This window comes from Aedes albopictus, chromosome 3, assembly GCF_035046485.1.
Source record: "Aedes albopictus strain Foshan chromosome 3, AalbF5, whole genome shotgun sequence".
Classification (NCBI taxonomy): domain Eukaryota; kingdom Metazoa; phylum Arthropoda; class Insecta; order Diptera; family Culicidae; genus Aedes; species Aedes albopictus.
The window spans coordinates 185,187,816-185,206,176 of record NC_085138.1 but is presented as its reverse complement, the minus strand read 5'-3'; the positions used below and the strand labels follow the sequence as shown (position 1 = coordinate 185,206,176).

Genomic DNA, 18,361 nt, shown 5'->3' with positions numbered 1-18,361 from the left:
CATGGTTGCTTCCGACAGTATCTACACCGTTTCGGGCATGCGGATTCTCCCGAATGCCCAGTGTGCAATGGTTTAGAGGAAACGGCGGAACACGTTTTGTTCGTGTGCCCGCGTTTTCGCACAATGCGTGACCGCATGCTTGCCACATGCGGGGAGGACACAACTCCGGACAACTTGGTCCAGAGAATGTGTAGGGATGAGATTAGCTGGAATGCCGTTTCAACGGCTATCACCCATATCGTCTGGGAGCTACAAAGGAGGTGGCGCGTGGACTCGGAGAATGGCTAGTCCAGATGCAGTACAAGAGGTGGTCCAGGGGTTCGAAGTCGGCTTCGTAGGTCATACCGGTGCCCTGCGGTCGAGATCGACCCTTACAGCGATTAAGTGGCCGCGGAGAGGAAGTCCCGGTAGCGGTGCTGTCGTGGCGTCGGTCTACTGGGTTGGATCTGAGCCCGCGGTTGGAAAGGGGTCCCCGGCAAGGGTCGGGGTAGGTGAGACCCTGCTGTCTGCAACCTACGGATGCAGCTGATAAGGCCTGAAGGGTAGTGATACCCTTGCCTTCAGCAGGTCAGATCGGGTTGCATGTGGGCATCAGTTCTTGATGTCCGCTCAGCAGTAGGGCGCGGGCGGGGTTGACCCTGCCCGCCTTCCGTGGACAAAGGGAGTGGCGAGGACCACTCGGGAAACTGGCTAAGCGCCAGCATGCTATCGTGATGGACTCTCCAGTGCGAGTCATCGATGTTCGTTGCTGCTAGGCAACTAACCTTGAGGGTGCGATATGCACTAGCCCCTCTCTGAAGCAATACCTTCTTGGTGGTTCCGGAGAGACGTAGGGTTTGGCGACCATAGGAATGTGTTTTAGTGGGTCGAGGAGAGAGTAGTCCTGGCTTCTACCGGCATTGTAGAAGACGGCCTCATCCCCACACTACCCTAACCTTCCTGTTAGGGTGTCTGATGAGCAGATTTATCCCCCTATGGTTTAGAAGGAAAAAAAAAAAAAAAGGCCTGCCTATACTGAACAGCACTTTCGAGGAAAATAAACCGTGTGCTGGCCTGGTCTGGTAAGGCGCGGTGCGAGAGACACACAGTAGTCAGTCAGTCACAGTCAGTGGAGAAAGCCATCAGGAAACAAAGCCGTGATTCGGTTTCTGTAGCACAGCAGGCAATGGAAAACTACGCGATGACCGCGAGCAAGGCGGCGGCGATCTAGGGTGGTACTTAAAAGTGGGTGTTTCACACGGACGTGGACAGTTCAAGAGGTTCTCGACGATTTATCAATAATTAAAGTTAGTCCAGCAATCCTCATCATCACATTCACATCTGACCACTACTGAAAAATTCATCTGATTGAGCAGTTGCTGTACACAGAACTTTGTGTTATTATTGTACGGTACTGACGCCTTGGTACGCTGCGCTCCAACAGGTTTCGTTAGCGTTCCAATGAGAATGCGTGGATTTTAAGGACTGTTCAAGAGGGTTTCAAGGCGAATGAGGGGGGTCTCAGAAGTCGTTATACAGTACAATAGGTTGCAGGGGCGTTTCAGAAAGTTTCAATATCGTTTTAACGGCGTTCCGAGAGGTTTCAGGAGCGTTTGATGGAATTTCAGGAGCGCTTCATGAGGTTTTCAATGAAGTTTTAGGGGGTTTCTGGGGCCTTTTGAAAGCATTCCGGTCGGTTTCAGGGGATTTTCTAATTGACTACGGGGATCTCAAGGGTGTTTCAATGGAGGCCAATGGAGTTTTCAGGGGCATTTTGAGGTATCACAGGGATGTTTTAAGGGGTTTGTAGTGTCGTTTCAGGGGGTTTCCGGAACTATTTGAGGGTGGTCCAATGGGTTCCATTGGCGCCCCTAAGCCCCATAAAATACCCCTGAGAACTCAAGAAACCCCTTGAAATTCGCTTGAAACCCCGCATGACTCCTGCAGAGCCTCTGACACTACTCGAAGCACCCCCCGGGACTCTCTAAAATGCCCCGGGAACCCTTATGCAACCCTTTGAGTCTGAAAAGCCTCTGCACATCTGAAATGTCCCTGAAACCTCTTTGTACCCCTGAGACCCTATGAAACACTCTTGAGACTTCCAGATATCATCGTAAAACCACCTTGGCTACCCTAAAACTCCCCTTAGACCACCTGAGAGCCCCCAAGACCGAATCCCTGTAATCCCTTGAAATTCAAATGAGCCCCCTGAAACGCCTCTGAGACTCCCAAAAATCTCATGAAATCCTAGCACCCCCTGAAGCACCCTAAGACCCTCTGACACGACCCTGAGACTTTCATGTACCCCCTGATATCCCATTTAACGTCCCCCATTGAAACGTCCCTGAGAACCCATGGTAATCCCTGAGAACCCCTGAAAAGCCCCAGAGACATAATAAAAAATAACCGTTTCTCCTTAAGGATTTCAGTTTCATGACGCAATTCTCGAAATATGAGGAATTCAATATGCATTTTTGGCAACAATCTGAGTCCATTCCTAAAACACATTTCTCCTGAAAACATTGAGAACTATTCTGGATGAATTTCTAAACTAAAGCTAGCGAACATCCTGGAAAAATTATGATGGATCCTAGAATGGTTTTCAGGAATAAGATTTTTAATTCTCAGGTTGCATTTATCTAGGAAATACTTACAAAATTTCAGTTATAGAATTTCTAAACAATGATGAAGGCAGAATGTGTTCCTGATACAATTCATGAAAGACTTCTTGATTGATCCATCAATTTAACAACAATTTGTTATAGAATCAGTCCATTAAATAATGACAACATTGAGGAGAATGTAGCAGAAAATTAAAATTATTTATAGATGAATTTTTGAGTTTGTTTTTGTTAAGTTTTCAGAAATAAATAAATAACAAGCACCAGCCCAATGCCAACATCAAAAGTTTAAAAATCTGTAATTTTGTAAAACTTCATTCGATTTTTATGAAATTTTACAGAAAATCGCAAATCAGTTGAATTTTGGACATATGCAATGGGACCACAAAAGTTCTCCGTTCTTCCCGGTTTTAGGCTGGAAAAACCTGGGGTACCCAGATATCAAAACAGGGACTTTTTGATAAAAATACGCAAAAACTTGTTGATATTCGTAAAAAAAAAATCAACTAATTTTGAATATTTTTTCCATCACAATGTACATGCACGGTTCTGAGACAGTTGGACCTGTTCCGGTCACGTAGCCGGCCGGAACCGGTTCCGGTTGGGACCCATAGGGGACACTTTCTGAATTTCGCAGAACCACATTGTTCGACGGCCCAAAATTCATGATTTCTCATCTGGATGTCAGCAGGCATAGTGCCGATGGCCAATAATGGATCTTCTGGAACCGGATACGGTAGGAACCCAGAATTTCATGTAACCTCATCGTCAATAGACATAGCGTCAATTATCAATCATGGTTCTGGCCACTTCCGGTTGTTCTGGAACCGGTTCCTATAAGGATACATCATCTAGTCAATAGTCATTGCGTCAATGATCAATTTTGGTTTTGTCTATTTGATAGAAAAGAAATATCCTATGTTGGGCCCAATTCTATAACATTTACCCGAAACCCATTTCCCCGAATGTAACATATACCCGAATGCCAAATACCCGAATGCGACATTTACCCGAACGCGACATTTACCCGAATGCGACATTTACCCGAATAGTGTATTACTCTGCATAAATTATGATTTTGTGAGTAAAGTTCGTTTGTTTTGTTCAATGCAAATAGTACATGTATTATTTGGAATTGCGGCTCAGACAAATATTTTCAATGTCGAATTCCTCAAAAACACATTTTATTAAATTTTCTCTGAAATGATCCGCGATAGGAATTCACAGGGCAAACACCTGAATAAAACTAATCACTGCAGCTTGATATTTTTTGTGTTTGCTGTTGGCATTCCTTCTAGAGATTTACTCTTCTTTGATTCATGAGCTGTTCTTTCGATAAGCATAGAACTGTTTAAGATTTATAGAAGAGAAAAACTCTATTTGTAGACCGAATGGTCATTAAAACGAATCGATTATAGAACACCATTCGGCAAGTCAACATGTCACTAGAAAAAAAAAACTTTGATAAAAAAGTTTGCAATTTTTTCACGATACAGAACATCCTGTTATTGAAAGAAGGGAAAATTCTTAGGTGAAGACTTGGAATCCATCACTCAATCCTGTAAAAATGTAATTTAGAGCAACATCCTATGATCGAAAGAAGAAAAAAACTCATATACAGTAAGTAGATCGAACGCTAATAAATTATGCAGCGGTACAACTCGAAAGAACAGCCTTGAAGAGAAGAAGGAAAAATCTCCGAAGGATAGGAATAGTTTGGCCACCAAACAACTTAGTGAGGTTATCACTATTTCTGTAAAAGAAACTCTACCAAATTACCCTTAATGCCACGGCCCGAAATCCATTACCCCGAGTAGGCCTTTATACCAAAAGCCATTACCCCGAATGGGTCATTACCCCGTTATAGGTAGAGAAATGGATAGTAAGCACAGCATATTAACCGAGTGGTCATTAGGCCGAAAAAATGATAGATCGATCGATTAGCAGGCCTCGAAAGAACAGTCTATTCCAAAAAAAGGAAAATATCTGATCAAGTTGCTAATTTGGCCACCAGTCAATTGTGTAAATCTTAACTTGAAAGAACAGCTTATTATTCAAAAAAGGACAAATCTTTCAAGGAGTTAGAAATTCGTCTGCAAATAAACAATATAACATTCCAACTCGAAAAATAGCCTCTATTTCCAGTTTGGTCGACCAAGTCAGCTACAGTACACAGTTGGACTCTGCAAATTCAAAAGAACAGCCTATTTTAAAAAGAAGGCAAATATTAGAAGAAGTGGAGAATACTTGCAGTATGGCTGCTAAATTGTGACCGAGTATATAAGTAGCTCAAAGCAGCCTGTGTTGTTAAAATGTTATAGCTTGGTAATGAAAAAGTCATTACATTCGAATGTTCTGTTGTGCTTAAAACAGTTCAATTTATCTTAAATCACCAAGAACAATTTAGCATTCATCCTCATGACTTTCGGCATGAATGATTTTTTGCCGAATGGCTCAATGTCTTTTCGGGAATTCTCACTTATCAGAAAGCTAGCCATTTGACAAGGTCTGGGGCAAGAATTCAATACCAAATGAATTATAATAAAAACGAACTTCGTTGTGGTATGGTTATAAGATCGTCAATTTGAAAGAACATTCAACATTTAAAAGAAGGAAACATTTCAGATTAAAATACTTATAGTTTTCAAAGGAATAGCTATAACTTCGAAAGAACAGTCATAGCTTGAAATAAAAAGAATTCTCAAATAAAAACTTCAACAACTATATTGTAACAGCATTTTATAGTTCCAAAGAACAGCCAATAATGAAAAGAAGGGAGAATTATTTGTTAAAATATGATTCGGAATTAGCGCCAATAGCAAAAGTTTAAGCATATTTTAAGAGAACACAATAGTTTCATAAAGGCCTGTTAGAAGCATACTGAGCTCTTCAGGATCCATATTTGAATAGACAAGTACATCGCCTTCGGCCATCGGATATGCACGCTGAATATAAGGAAAAATGTTTGATTTGCCTCGGGCTGAAAATCCCCATAATAAGCCAATAATAATAAAAATGTTTGAATCAGCAACCGTTCCCTTCGTCGCAGTTTTCCTAAATGCATTGCATTTGATTCTTACGTTTCCGTAAACCCTTATTTTTTTATATTTTCTTTTTAGGTAATTTTAACTTATGCTAATTCTCTCATCTAGGTAAACCTTCATGAATCACAACGTTGCTAAAGATTGCCCAAGGGTTACCCTTTTCTAACTGATTAAGTTTTATCCACTTCTAATAAATTGTCCACAGTGAACACTTTTTGGGCGACCTCCTGAATGATTTCGGGTTGGCGTTCGGGCTTAAGATGTGGAGACGTTTAAAAAAAACAAAACATTAAAAAATCCTCAAATCATAATTGCATTTTGACCGCCACTTGGTCCTGTGCCAGAGTGCTTGATGATCACTTGGCCTGATGACACTGGGCCATAACATATTTATTATTGACAAATCATATGGGGATCAAGTCCACGTTTTTTTTTGCATTTTTCGGGTTTTTGCCACATTCGGGTAAATGTCGTATTCGGGTAAATGTCGTATTCTGGTGAATGTCGCATTCGAGTAAATGTCGCATTCGGGTAAATGTCGCGTTCGGGTATTTGTCGCATTCGGGTAAGTGACGTTCGGGTGAATGTGTTTCGGGTAAATGGTTTTCGGGTAAATGTTATAGAACCGTTGGGCCCATGCTAAAGAATGCTCCTGTAGAATTCCAGAACGATTTATAACAAAATTCTTCGGGAATCTCAAGGAAAATATGTTTCAGGATTTGATCGGTTTTTCAAAAATTGCTTCAATTTGCTGAAAAATTGTGCATTACTTTGACAAAAATACTTTTTCCGCATTTTCAAAGGGAAATTGTTCCATGACATTCACCAGAAATTGATTGAGAAAGGCTCTCCAACCCACAAAAAGTGGGTTCATCACACTTAGAAAAAATCACCGACTTCGGTAATATTTTACCGAAATCTCAACCGTTAAGTTGTTTACCGGAGAAATTCGGTGACGTTTACCGAACTTCGTTAAAATTTGACAGATAAACGATAACATTTTACCGAAATTTGGTAATTTTTACAGAATTTCGGTAAAAAACCATTACCGAACGTTCAGCTGTTGAGATTTCGGTAAAAATTACCGAACGCGACTAGCTGTGTATACATTGATTCCTGTAGATCTTTGAAACAGCACTCTTCAGATAACTAACAAGTTCTTTACTCAGCATTAATTCTGCACTATATGCACTTTTACAGCTGATCATTTAATTATTATTATTATTAATATTTATTAAAGACACTTTACCACTCATGTGGCATTCGTGTCTGGTGATCAATTAATGTCACAACGCCACCTATACGCCTTAGGGTGCCATTAAACTGTTTCTTATTATGCCAAATATTTGCCATTGAAGTCCAACCTTTATCCAAGGTGGCTATGATTCACGTTGCTTTGGTAATTTGTTGTGCCTTTAGATGCTACCTAAATGTAGGTTTTGTCCCAATATACAGCTGTTTAAATGCTAGACCTTCAGGAACTTCATAAACTACTGTCAAAATACCCGGAAAGAGATAAAATACTGACGATCAAAACGTGATATTGATTTGATTGATATAAGAGATAAAAGATCTGAAAATAATATCTGAAAAATGTTCCAGGAACATCTGAACAATATCAAAATTTGTTATTTCAAGATCAATCGAATTGCTTGCTGCTATTGGTTGGATCTTACAAGATCTAATTATGATCTGATGATGATGTTCCAGGAGTAAATTTTAGATATTATTTTCAGATCTTTTATCTCTTATATCAATCAAACCAATATCACATTTTGATCTCAATATCAAAATACAGGGCTGTTACAAAACTGTCGATTTGGAAACCGCAAAATCCGCGCCAAGCCATTTGAAATCCGCGCCGAGGTCATCAAATCTGCGCCAGTACAAAAACATATGATTTTGATGACTTAAGCTCATAAAAAGCCAGAATTTTTCAATTTTACGAGCATGTTTTTTGTTGCACTCCTGATGAAGATCATTTCTAATGTTAAAACCGATTTTACCCAACTAACAATTGCAAGTCACAAACAAGCAAGCTTGCTGAATTGTTGCTGAATAATGGTAATGATAGCTGAACTAAAATTATGCTCTACACATTACTGTTTAAATGATTTTTCAATTGAGAAAGTAGTCAATGTTCGACTTTCCTCATCGGTATCAACAATGATAAATTAAAACACTTTTCAAACGTTTAACAAGAAATTTATTCGACAAGCATTGATTCCTTAACAAAGGAGTTTAACAAAACATTTGTCTGCATCTTATTAAGCCGATGTATCGATAATCATATTCTCCCGAACAATGTGCTTTTCACTTGTCAAATAAACGCCTTCAGCTCGTCATAGTTTGACTCGGAACTTTGTTCGGATTATGGGATAAATCATGGCTAAAACTGTTTAGACAACCAAGTTATTAAAGAACCAATATTTTAAACGAATCACATAAAATAAAACAGATTAGAATTATGTAGTTTAACATTGAGTGCCAAGAGACGTAATCAACGTAAAAATGAGGCATTTATTTATTATTATTAGTCTGCAACAAGATATCTTGTACCTTGGTTATTATATTGTTTATCTTCGGCAGCAGTTCGACTGAGCATGAGTAGATTACATGAACAGATGCTGTGAATGCACCATGTCCAAGATCATACCGCACCACATATTGTCATACATTTTCAACCGTTATGTGGCCGACAGGGTACCCGTTTAAAATACACGACTTAAAAAAAGCAAAAAGTTTGTCGGGCACATAACGGTTAAAGATCGATTTAATTTAATTTAATCATAGCAATAAAAACATATTTATATCGCAATTAGTAAGTCTGTAAACAATATCTTCAATAAGGACCAACACTTTTTGGCCGCATTCGATACAAGTTTTCTCACCGTGCGATAAAAATACTGACAGCGAAATCAGAATGGAAAACACGTGTTTTGGGCTGAACAGCTGTTGAGTATAAGGCAGTGATCACCAAACTGCGGCCCTCGAGAAGGTTATGTGCGGCCCGCGAACAGATTTTGAAGGAATTGAGAATGTGGCCCGCTGAACCATAATAATATTAAATTTTGACAAATTTCAATATTTTTTTGTAGAATGAACATTCAACTACTGAACTACTGTATAAGTAATTCATGTGAAACAATTTTCAACACAAGTGTTAAAGATTTTCAAAAGTTTTCTGAATCAGTAACATAATAAATTTTCACAAAATATTGAGTTCTTTTCATCTTTGTATAAATACTTAGAGCTATGAACATTTTTTTTGAATTTTCCCAACCGAGGACCTTTTTAATAATTATACATTAATATATTACTAACTGTTCTGAATGTTGATATTTTTTTTCTGATGTTTTGAATTTGGTTCCACAAATATACAAAACTGTGAAAAAATCGGAGACAATTTTTCGACATTTCTAAACTTTTTTAATCGGCTGCTGTTAAGAAATGCGAAAGAAAGAAAAAAATGCTGAGACGATTACATTTTCTTCAAAGTAACGGATTTAGGCTTACATCAAAAGGGTCTTTACCGTGGATTGTGGAGTCCTGTCAGAACTTTTCTAAAATAGTTTGTTAAATTTTCATGAAAAGGAATTTTTATTTTATTTTTGAACTCTTGAAGAAATTCCTTGTAACTTCCTTGTATGTTCTTCCAAGATTACTACCCAAGAAGTTTTTCATATATTATAAGAATCCCAAAAATTCCACCTAAAATCTGTCAGAGATTCCTTAGAAAGCTCAAAATAACTGAAAATATCAATATTCCAACATGTTATCAAAATAACGACTTTGATAAACTTTGCAGGAAATTCCAAAAATGACTCCAAGCGTTTTTTTTTTTAATCTCATCAAGAATGACAAAAAATGGTTGTTAATTTACCTAAAATATTCTCAAGGATAGCCATATTGTTCTAGTTTCGTTATTGGCTAAATTCCTTCTTTTTTTTTGGAAATATGATACTTTTTGACTTGCGGCCCGCATTCCGTTTTCAAAATTCAATTTTGGCCCGCGAATACAGTTAGCCTGAGGATCACTGGTATAAGGCGTTGTTCAGTTGATTAGTGAAATTTTGACCATTCATGACTTATATAATGAACTCTGGAAAACATTTGACTTAACTTGAAATTTTTAACAAGAGGCAAAATTATAGCGATTTTAATTTTTTCACGATTTTTTAGTAAATTGGTCCATTTTTAATATGCATTCTATAATTTTTTCAATTTTTTGGTGGCTATGTTTTTACTCTATCCAAAACACATTTATATATGAGTCAATTAGAGGGAAATTAAATGAACTATAATTTGCATCTTGAATTTTAAAACGATGTTGATATTTTGGAAAATTTGGTGTTTTATTAGAAAAATAATCTAATCGTTATAATTTTCTTCCGTGTTAAAAATATTAAGTTAAGTGAATGGTTTTGCATAGCTCATTATATAAGTCATAAATGGTCAAAGTTTCATTTCAATCGGTTCATTGAATCCGGAGATATAACAGCTCAAAGTTGGCTATCGAATAATTTTACCTTTTTCAAGAATCTTTATAACTTCGTGAAGAATGGCTCGATCTTTTCTTATTTTGGACCACTGATACATATCTAGTTGATAAACTTAATGTAAAAATTTGAGAATTATTTGATGCACTTTTCGAAAAGTTAAAGCTAATTGAACACTTTTTGAAAAGTGAAAATTTTGCCTGTCCCGATCATTTTGTCTATCTTCTGTAAATGCTTAGCTTAGCTTAGCTTAGCTTAGCTTAGACTGACTGCACACATCTATGGTTGCTATTCCGTGATTGACCCGAACCAATGACAGTTGCACAATGAATCAACTGAATAATTGACTGGGAGTGGTCAATATTCTCACTGTGCACGCTTCAGAGACTCTCTTTAACGGTACAATAACGGCGCCGGCCACGTCCTTGCAGTCAGGTTGGAAGAGGGAGGGAATATTAGTAACAACCTTTGTTAAGTGAAGGCCCGCGTTTACCGCTGCGACTCCACCAAAGGCTGCAGGAAGGAGTGTTTGTTAGTAGGAAAGGTATCGTTGGGTCTGGATTCACTTTGATAAGTAATATGACCTTCGTGTCATGCTGGTTGCCGCGCTATTGTTTGCTTTACGCGGAAAGCAAACAATCGATCACCCACGTCAGATGGTCACTTAATATTTCGAATCGAACCGCGGAAGCTAGTCGCCAAATATTTAACTGCAAGTGACACGAACTGCACACGATACAAGCTGACGCACTATTGTTTACTTCATATGAGAAGCAAACAACTGATCACCCACGTCAGGTGATCGTTTAGTGTTGCTACAAAAGACGCGAAATGCTCATTTCCGAATAGGGAAAAAGAAAAATCGAACGACCGAAGCAAAAGCGCGCGACACCGGCACCCGGACGAAATCCCATCAAACACTCGAACTCTTCAATATTTGTTGGGCAGATAAACGAGAAATTTGTTCAATGTTCATATCGTATACTGTTAGTTATTTTAATAATATGGAACGAGCTCACCGATAGCTGTCAATCCAAGCGTCCAGCGATTATATGCTGCTAATCGACGGGGCTAAAAGCAGCATCTGGCCACCGACTGGCATCGCCACAGCAATTCACACTGCCTCGGCTAAAACAGCACCCGAACCGAACTGTTTTTCCCGCTCAACGACGCGACGACACAAAACTTGACTGGAACTGGCCGCAGCGAGCCACCTCCAGCGTCTAATCACTACGGCACCCGACCGAACCGAACTGTTTTTCCCACTCGACCTTTGTCTATCTTCTGTAAATGCTGCGTAGAAAGTAATTTTTAACACCCAGACGAATGTTGCAGAAAAGTGGCGGACAAAATTAGCCAGACAATCTTTTCGACAACAAATCAACAAATCTTTCTGTCGGAATTTCATCATATTTTGCGCAGTCAAGATTTCAGAAATGCATTTCGAAATCGTATCAGTAGCATATTGATTACAACTTATGGTTATAAAGATAATTAGTTTCTAGTTTTACTAGAAACGTCTTCAAGGGATCTACCAGAAATATAACGAGAGGTTCCGTTCTTTTGTTTTTTTTTTTAACCATCTCAAATATGTGAAACTCCAAAAAATACGTTTCCTTCAAATCCATTTCAAAATAATAAATAAATGGGGAATGTAGTTGATCAATAGCTATCAATTAACTCTCAGTTAATAGCTGTGGAAAATGCTAATAACACTAGTTTACAGCACTTTTGAACTCGGTAAGCTGATGATCATTTTTGGTATAGAATCATGCCCTGAGTTCGAAAACGCGAAGGAAAAAAATTACAGTAGAGCGGATTTTTTTTCGACTTTCCATACAAGGTTGATGATTTTGTTCTATTTTTAAGCAAAGTCGCTCACTTCCCACATCACATTCTCCGTAATCAATGGTCCGATTGAGCTGAATTTTTTATTGTAATTCGCCTTCATATGATATGTCCAATAAATGTTGAAAAAGAATTTTTCAATGGTTTTTTTTTTCTTATTGAAAAAAATTGATTTCTCTATAATATAACATATTATGTTTTTGGAAATTTTGCTAAAGTTTAAGGAAATCGTCCCTAAAACTTGCCAATATCTTGAATTTCATCAATCTGACGCAAAACCTGCATTCAAACGATCGAATGGTATTATATTCAGCTTTTGATTTATAGAAAAAAGATTTAAAATTGGTTGAACAAAACCCAAGATATTCATTTTTTTTTAATTCCATATTTTAAAAAATTGTAAAACTTGATATTGGGCTAAAACTCAAAAACTGCTCCACCTAAAATTTTTTGAAGCACGGTTTCGAAATCAGCACTAAATTGTGCTTTAAAAATTGTGGTCGATGACAGAAGTTCACGACTTTAGTTTTATTTTGTAAACTAGTGTAGTAGGTGAGAATTAGGTTCAGGTTGAGAAGAATAACAGTAAAAAGACATCTGGTCAAGGAAACATTTTCTTGCTGAAGGAACCGCCCTAGTTCATCGTCCAGCTGTAACCGTAAATAAGCTGCATCAACAATGCTTCGGCATCGGTAGACCGAAGTAACCAAAACCCTGGCCACAGATAGGCATAGGCAACTCGCACAGCTCACCACTGAAATGGTATCACATCACATCACTAGGCGGCTATCACTTCACTTTCTATCGCAAAGCACATTCATACGGCGTTCGATTGCCTAAAAAGTAATAGGTAGACAGCAAAATTAGGGGTCATCGGGGTAACACGCGCTCTCTAAGGAATTACTCGATTTAAACCTCTTTTTGCATTAGGGTAATTTTTGACCCAAATCTTACACTACGTCAGCGAGCAGTTCCCAACGTGATACAATAGGAAGGTTAAGCCATGAAACACACAACAATCTCCGTAACGATTTACCCGGCAGGCGTTACGGAGTGTTACGTAACTTTTCATTGCTTTTCAGCTGGGGACCGTTCAAAAAAAAAAATTGACATCGAAATCATTTCTTGGCCGTTTTTGGCCTATCCTTTTCTACAGTGCTTATCAGGTGAGTACCACCCATTACGACGGCAGCTGCCCCATATTTCTTTAAAATGTAGTCCCAACTATAGATACAAAGAAATTTTCTTAACAAGTTTTTCGAGTGTGCTCAACTTTGACCTTTAAAAGCTAAAAACAGTTTTTGCATTTTTACAACAGAAACAGCCTAAAACTTTTTATATCTTATGTTTTGCATTCGAAATTCCATGAGTTGATAATTGAAAAGATAGGAATATGAAAATACCATCGATTAGCGCAAAAATATTACATCAAAACTCTTTTTATCAGGAAAATATTGAGGTGGGTCGTTTTACCCCAACGGCGTATATGAGACCGATTCCCCTAATGTATGTCACGCACTGCACCGTGATAGTCTGACGATTCCGTTGACTGTTTTTGACTGCTGTCTGTATGCTTGGCTTTGGCTTCTCCACTGACTGCCAACGTATTGATAAGTAATAACAAGTATTCATATTCATACTAGGCTCGGCACTCCTTCCAATCCTGGAGGTTATTTTAGCACATAAACAACATACTATGCTCACGAACAGATAACCACTACCACTTCACACTGTGTGACTTCACTCCAGGCCAGAGGCACCACTGCTGGACTCAGAGTAGAGACAGAGACAGTTTGTCATCTCAATGTCTTTTCGAAGGGAGCGATGATGATCGGAGATCACCACCAGGATTTTGCAACGTAGCAACAGAGTGCGGACGGCGCACCAATAGCAGTCAGGATCGCAGTCCTGCTGGTAGTTTGAAAGCTCACATCAATCCGTATGGCGCGACGATAACGGAAGAATTTGGAGTACACTACGGTAGAAGAAAGTGGCAATCGAACCACGATCAGAGCGAACAAAAAACATGAATAACGAAGGAAAACACACGAAAACTCAAGCGCGATAGATAGGCGTAAGCGCGTCAACGTACGAACAACAACCAGCTTCGACGACGGCCCGATACTGAACTGATGAGGCGACGACGCAGCAGTCACCCCAGTCAGTATCGGATGGTCGTTTGTTGTCGTGTGAGGCAAAATGAATGTGCTTCAGTGGTTCGCAAAGTTTTAGTAATAAGGAACACTGCAGTACTTAAATTCAAATAGAATGAAAATCGACGCCGATGACGATTTTCGCTGCAGCATAGGGCCCATAGTCGATGCGTTAAGCGCATTCAGTGTGACCATGATGAGAGTGACAGGTTTCGATTCCGGCCAGTCCAGGAACTTTTCGTAAAGGAAATTTCCTTGACTTCCTGGAGCATACAGTGTCATATACACAAGCAAAATGGTCATTGGCAGATAGGTTTGATGATAAACTCTACCAAGACGATATACACAATAGCGGGTAGAGACAGAAGCAGGCCTAGTGGTGTTGGTGCTGAGGTAGTAATTGATGGGGATGTATTAGAAATTGTTGAAGAATCTGTTTATTTTAGAACACTTGTGACATGTGAAAATGACGGTACCCGTGAAGTGAAACAAACGTATTGCAGCTTAGCTTAGCATAACGAAATTCACTCTGCTTAAGATGCTGGTTCTTCCGGTAGCCCTCTACGATCATAAGGCGTGGTTTGATGTCCGGGAGGGAGACCGAAAAACTTATGTAGCTTTTGAATGCCAAATGCTGCAGACAATACTTGGTGGAAATAAGAAAATAGGTAGTGTGTGCGGCGCAAATGCATGAATCACGAGCAGTGCTTTCGACCTATCTTGATACAATCACCAACAGCTCATATACCTGAAAATATGGTATATGAAAAACTTGTGTGGCTAGACCAGTTATACCAGAAAGTCACGGACACGGGTTGCTAAAGGTGCTGCCAATGAATCCAAACAGCTTTTTGATACCAGAGAAGGAACTTCATCTAGGCCACACCCCTATAGAAGCTGCTTTTCAGTGTTCCATGGGTATTCCAACGGAGAAGTCTCAGGGGCGTTTCAAGTGTTTACCAAGATGTATTATGCGATTTTGGGTGCTATCCAGGGAAGTTAAGGGCGTTTGATTTCAGGGACGTTCCCGGGAAGCTCAAGATATCTTTTGGAGTTTACAGGGGCGTTCCAGAGATCCTCAGGGGTGCTCTAAGGTATCATATTGTCCCCTTAATGCTAGAACTAGGTAACTCGAAAATCATAGTTCGAGAAAAATGACTTTGAATTTTTTTTTCAATTTTTCATGCAGTTGTTCCAAATGTATGGAGCCTTTAAAATAATTATTTTTTGGCTTTGATTGCTTATTCAGCTTCTACTCAGAAGCTTCAAGAAAAATTTTTGAACTATTTTGGTTTAAACCTTTGATAAAAACAATAAATGTTTCAAAAATGGTCGAGTTACCTAGTTATAGCACTCAAAATGCAACATAAATAATGGAGGAGATGTTCTGAGATACCTAGTTTATACCACTATAGATATCATTCTTTCCAGTTTTCTTGTTCTAGTATGCAAATTTAAAAAAGTTTACATATTTAAATTAACGTGTAATTACTGAATTTGCTAGGATGCCTGATATATCACCACATGACACCTCAAAATGTTCATAAAATAATCGTCTACGAACAATCACAGTTTTAGCTAAATCAATATAAGTAAAATATGTTAAGTTTTTTGGCGTAAAATGAGAAAAACAGTAGTAGATTTTTAATCTATGTACTAACAAAAGAATGACTAGTAACATTTCCACGTCCAAGCGTCCGATAAATTTTAACCTGTGCGGTTGGAAATATATATGACTTGCTTAGTTATCTAGTTATAGCACTCAGTTCTTGTGTTCTACGCTGAGATACCTAGTTTTGAAAATGGTGAATATTTTCGTCGTTTATAATCGTATTTCATTGGTCTTCGGATATGTTATAGAGCTCGAAAAGCTCGATATAATGGTATATTCAACTCAAAAACGTCAAATTTCGAGTTACCTAGTTCTAGCATTAAGGGGACGAAATGGTGTTTTTGAGATTTCAAGGACTTTCCAGATTGTTCCAGGCCCAGGCGTTCCATAGACTTTCAGGGTTAGGTTCAGGGGTACTCCAAGCGTGTTCCAGGCGAGGTTACAGGTGGTTTCAGGATTAGAGGCTTTCAAGAGCATTCCAGGAAGACTCAGGGGCATTTCAGGAGTGTTTCAGAGTATTTTAAGGAGTTTCAGTGGTGTTTCAGGAGGCTTCGAAGGCGTCCCGGGGGGGGTTTCAGGGTAATTACAGGCATGTCCCGAGAGCTTGATAAGGTTTAAGGAACATTTCAAGGATTGCAGGAGTAGCATAGGCGTTCCAGGAGTGTTTCAGTGTCAAAACGTCAAACGTCAAAAACGTTCATGGCTGTTCCAGGAAATTTCAGAGGGTTCCGTTTCCGGAAGCCTCAAGTCGTTTCAGGGAATTTAACGAGCGTTTGGGCTCACTTAAAGCTCCTGGAAACATCATAACATACCTCTATGGCCCAGACCTGTATGCATGGTAGAATGATGAGCACGGAGATGTTGATGTGAGGATACTGCTCCTTTCGCAAATCCGGTTGAGGGGCCTTTAGGAGTTGCCGTTTGTAGCTGTCCAAGTATCCGGGTCCGTTAGAGTTTGGACTTACAAGTCAGAAGAGTGTCAGTCGTAGTAAGAGCATTGCTTGAACCTTGGTGAATGTGATAAATACGATCAGTTATCAGCACCAATCATAGCTATGAACTCCCGGGTGAAACAAACTCCTACTGGACACGGGGTAAGCGTCATAGGAGACTAGAAGCTTATGTGATTTTGGCTGTTTGGAGGTGTGCCCAATTATCTCGGGAATGCTTATAGCTATCGAATACGGGGCCGTTCATAAACTACGTAGACTCTGAGGGAGGGAGGGGGGGTGGTGTCCGGCCAAAGTCTACGATCCATACAAATTTGGAACCCTATTAGAATGTCAAACAACTGTTACGATATTCGACAGCTCAAGACCCTGATAATTTGAAGAATAGTGAAAACAATACACAGCAGGGAACTAGCTAGAGATCGGTGACTTCCTGGATGGCCGTGAACATTGTCCAAGACTACTATACGCTCGACGCTGAAGCAAAGTTCCTTTGTAGCCAACATGCTATCAAGGTAGGTATGAATAGTATCCGAATTTCTATCCCTTTATAAGGTAGTGGTAACTTTATTGCCACCTACTGTTTCTGTTTTTTTTTTCGGTTCTGTAACAAATTATTTCGAACTGACCAGTGACCCGTATCGTGGGTAGATCACCTTGCAATGGTGCGATACGGTGTAAGATCTACCATATCAAGTTTTGATCTTGCTATTTTCCAGCCTGGTTTATTTAAATGCAGGAACATTCCAGGATCAAGATTTGGTGTACTTTTTTTACACTATTTATCAATTTATTGTTTTACTCTATTCATTTTTCACTGCTAATATTCCGTTTCTTTCAGAGAGATGGAGGTAAATTTAACTTATACATAAATAACAATTTACAAAAATATAACAGTGGAGAACGTATCACAATTCACTATTTTCTATTTCAGATTTGCAAGCAGGCAACCAGCGATCAAAACAGCGAAGTATATCGTTCTTTAGAAAGGTCAAGATTACCGTACGAGTTATTGACAAGTAGACCACGTTTTCCGCGTCGATTTATTCGTGCCGAGTACCATAATTTCGGTTTTTTACGATATTTTTTTTTGTTTATCACATCTTCAACTTATATTACGCGTTGCGAACATTCGCGGGTAATAAATATGTACAACGGGTTTATTATCCGCAATCTTATTAACACGGGAACGCGAAAAAAGTTAAACAAGAACATAGGTGAAACTCAAAAGCAACGATTTTAGTTATTTAGTTGTCCAGTTTTCTCGTAAAGCTACCGCGCTGGTTTCGGTTTTTCAGCATTTACAGTAACACTAAACGGAATTGCATACAGTTATTTTCTGACTAAGAAACGATAAGCTTGGAACGTGCGTTATTACGAGTTGATCCGACATAAGCGTGGTTTGAAAATTATTCATACCCGATATATAATGAATCCAATTAATACAAATACAATTAATATATTTAATACACAAACATACAAGAAAAATTATTGTATTCTTCCAACAGCCGGTTGACGGAAGACTAAACCATATCAAGGGTTGCATAGCTCACATCACTTACCAATGTGAATCCTGATCTATGTAACTTTATATCCCTTCCCTTCCCTTGTAACAAACTTTCTTCCTGTGACAACCGTGGGGATGCGGAGGTACA

At 38.9% G+C, this 18,361-nt stretch overlaps 1 protein-coding gene across 5 annotated transcripts in view; it reads right to left on the bottom strand.

Annotated features, from left to right (window-relative positions):
* The window catches only part of LOC109398792 (uncharacterized), a 330,728-nt gene extending 316,599 nt beyond the window's left edge, over positions 1-14,129 (bottom strand). For 2 of the 5 annotated variants that reach the window (XM_062856511.1, XM_062856512.1), the window contains exon 1: positions 13,632-14,129. The gene's annotated coding sequence lies outside the window, so the exon portion shown is untranslated. The remainder of the gene's footprint in view (positions 1-13,631) is intronic. The other 3 variants (XM_062856513.1, XM_062856514.1, XM_062856515.1) reach the window with 2 other exon arrangements.
* Between the last annotated feature and the right edge of the window lie 4,232 nt (positions 14,130-18,361).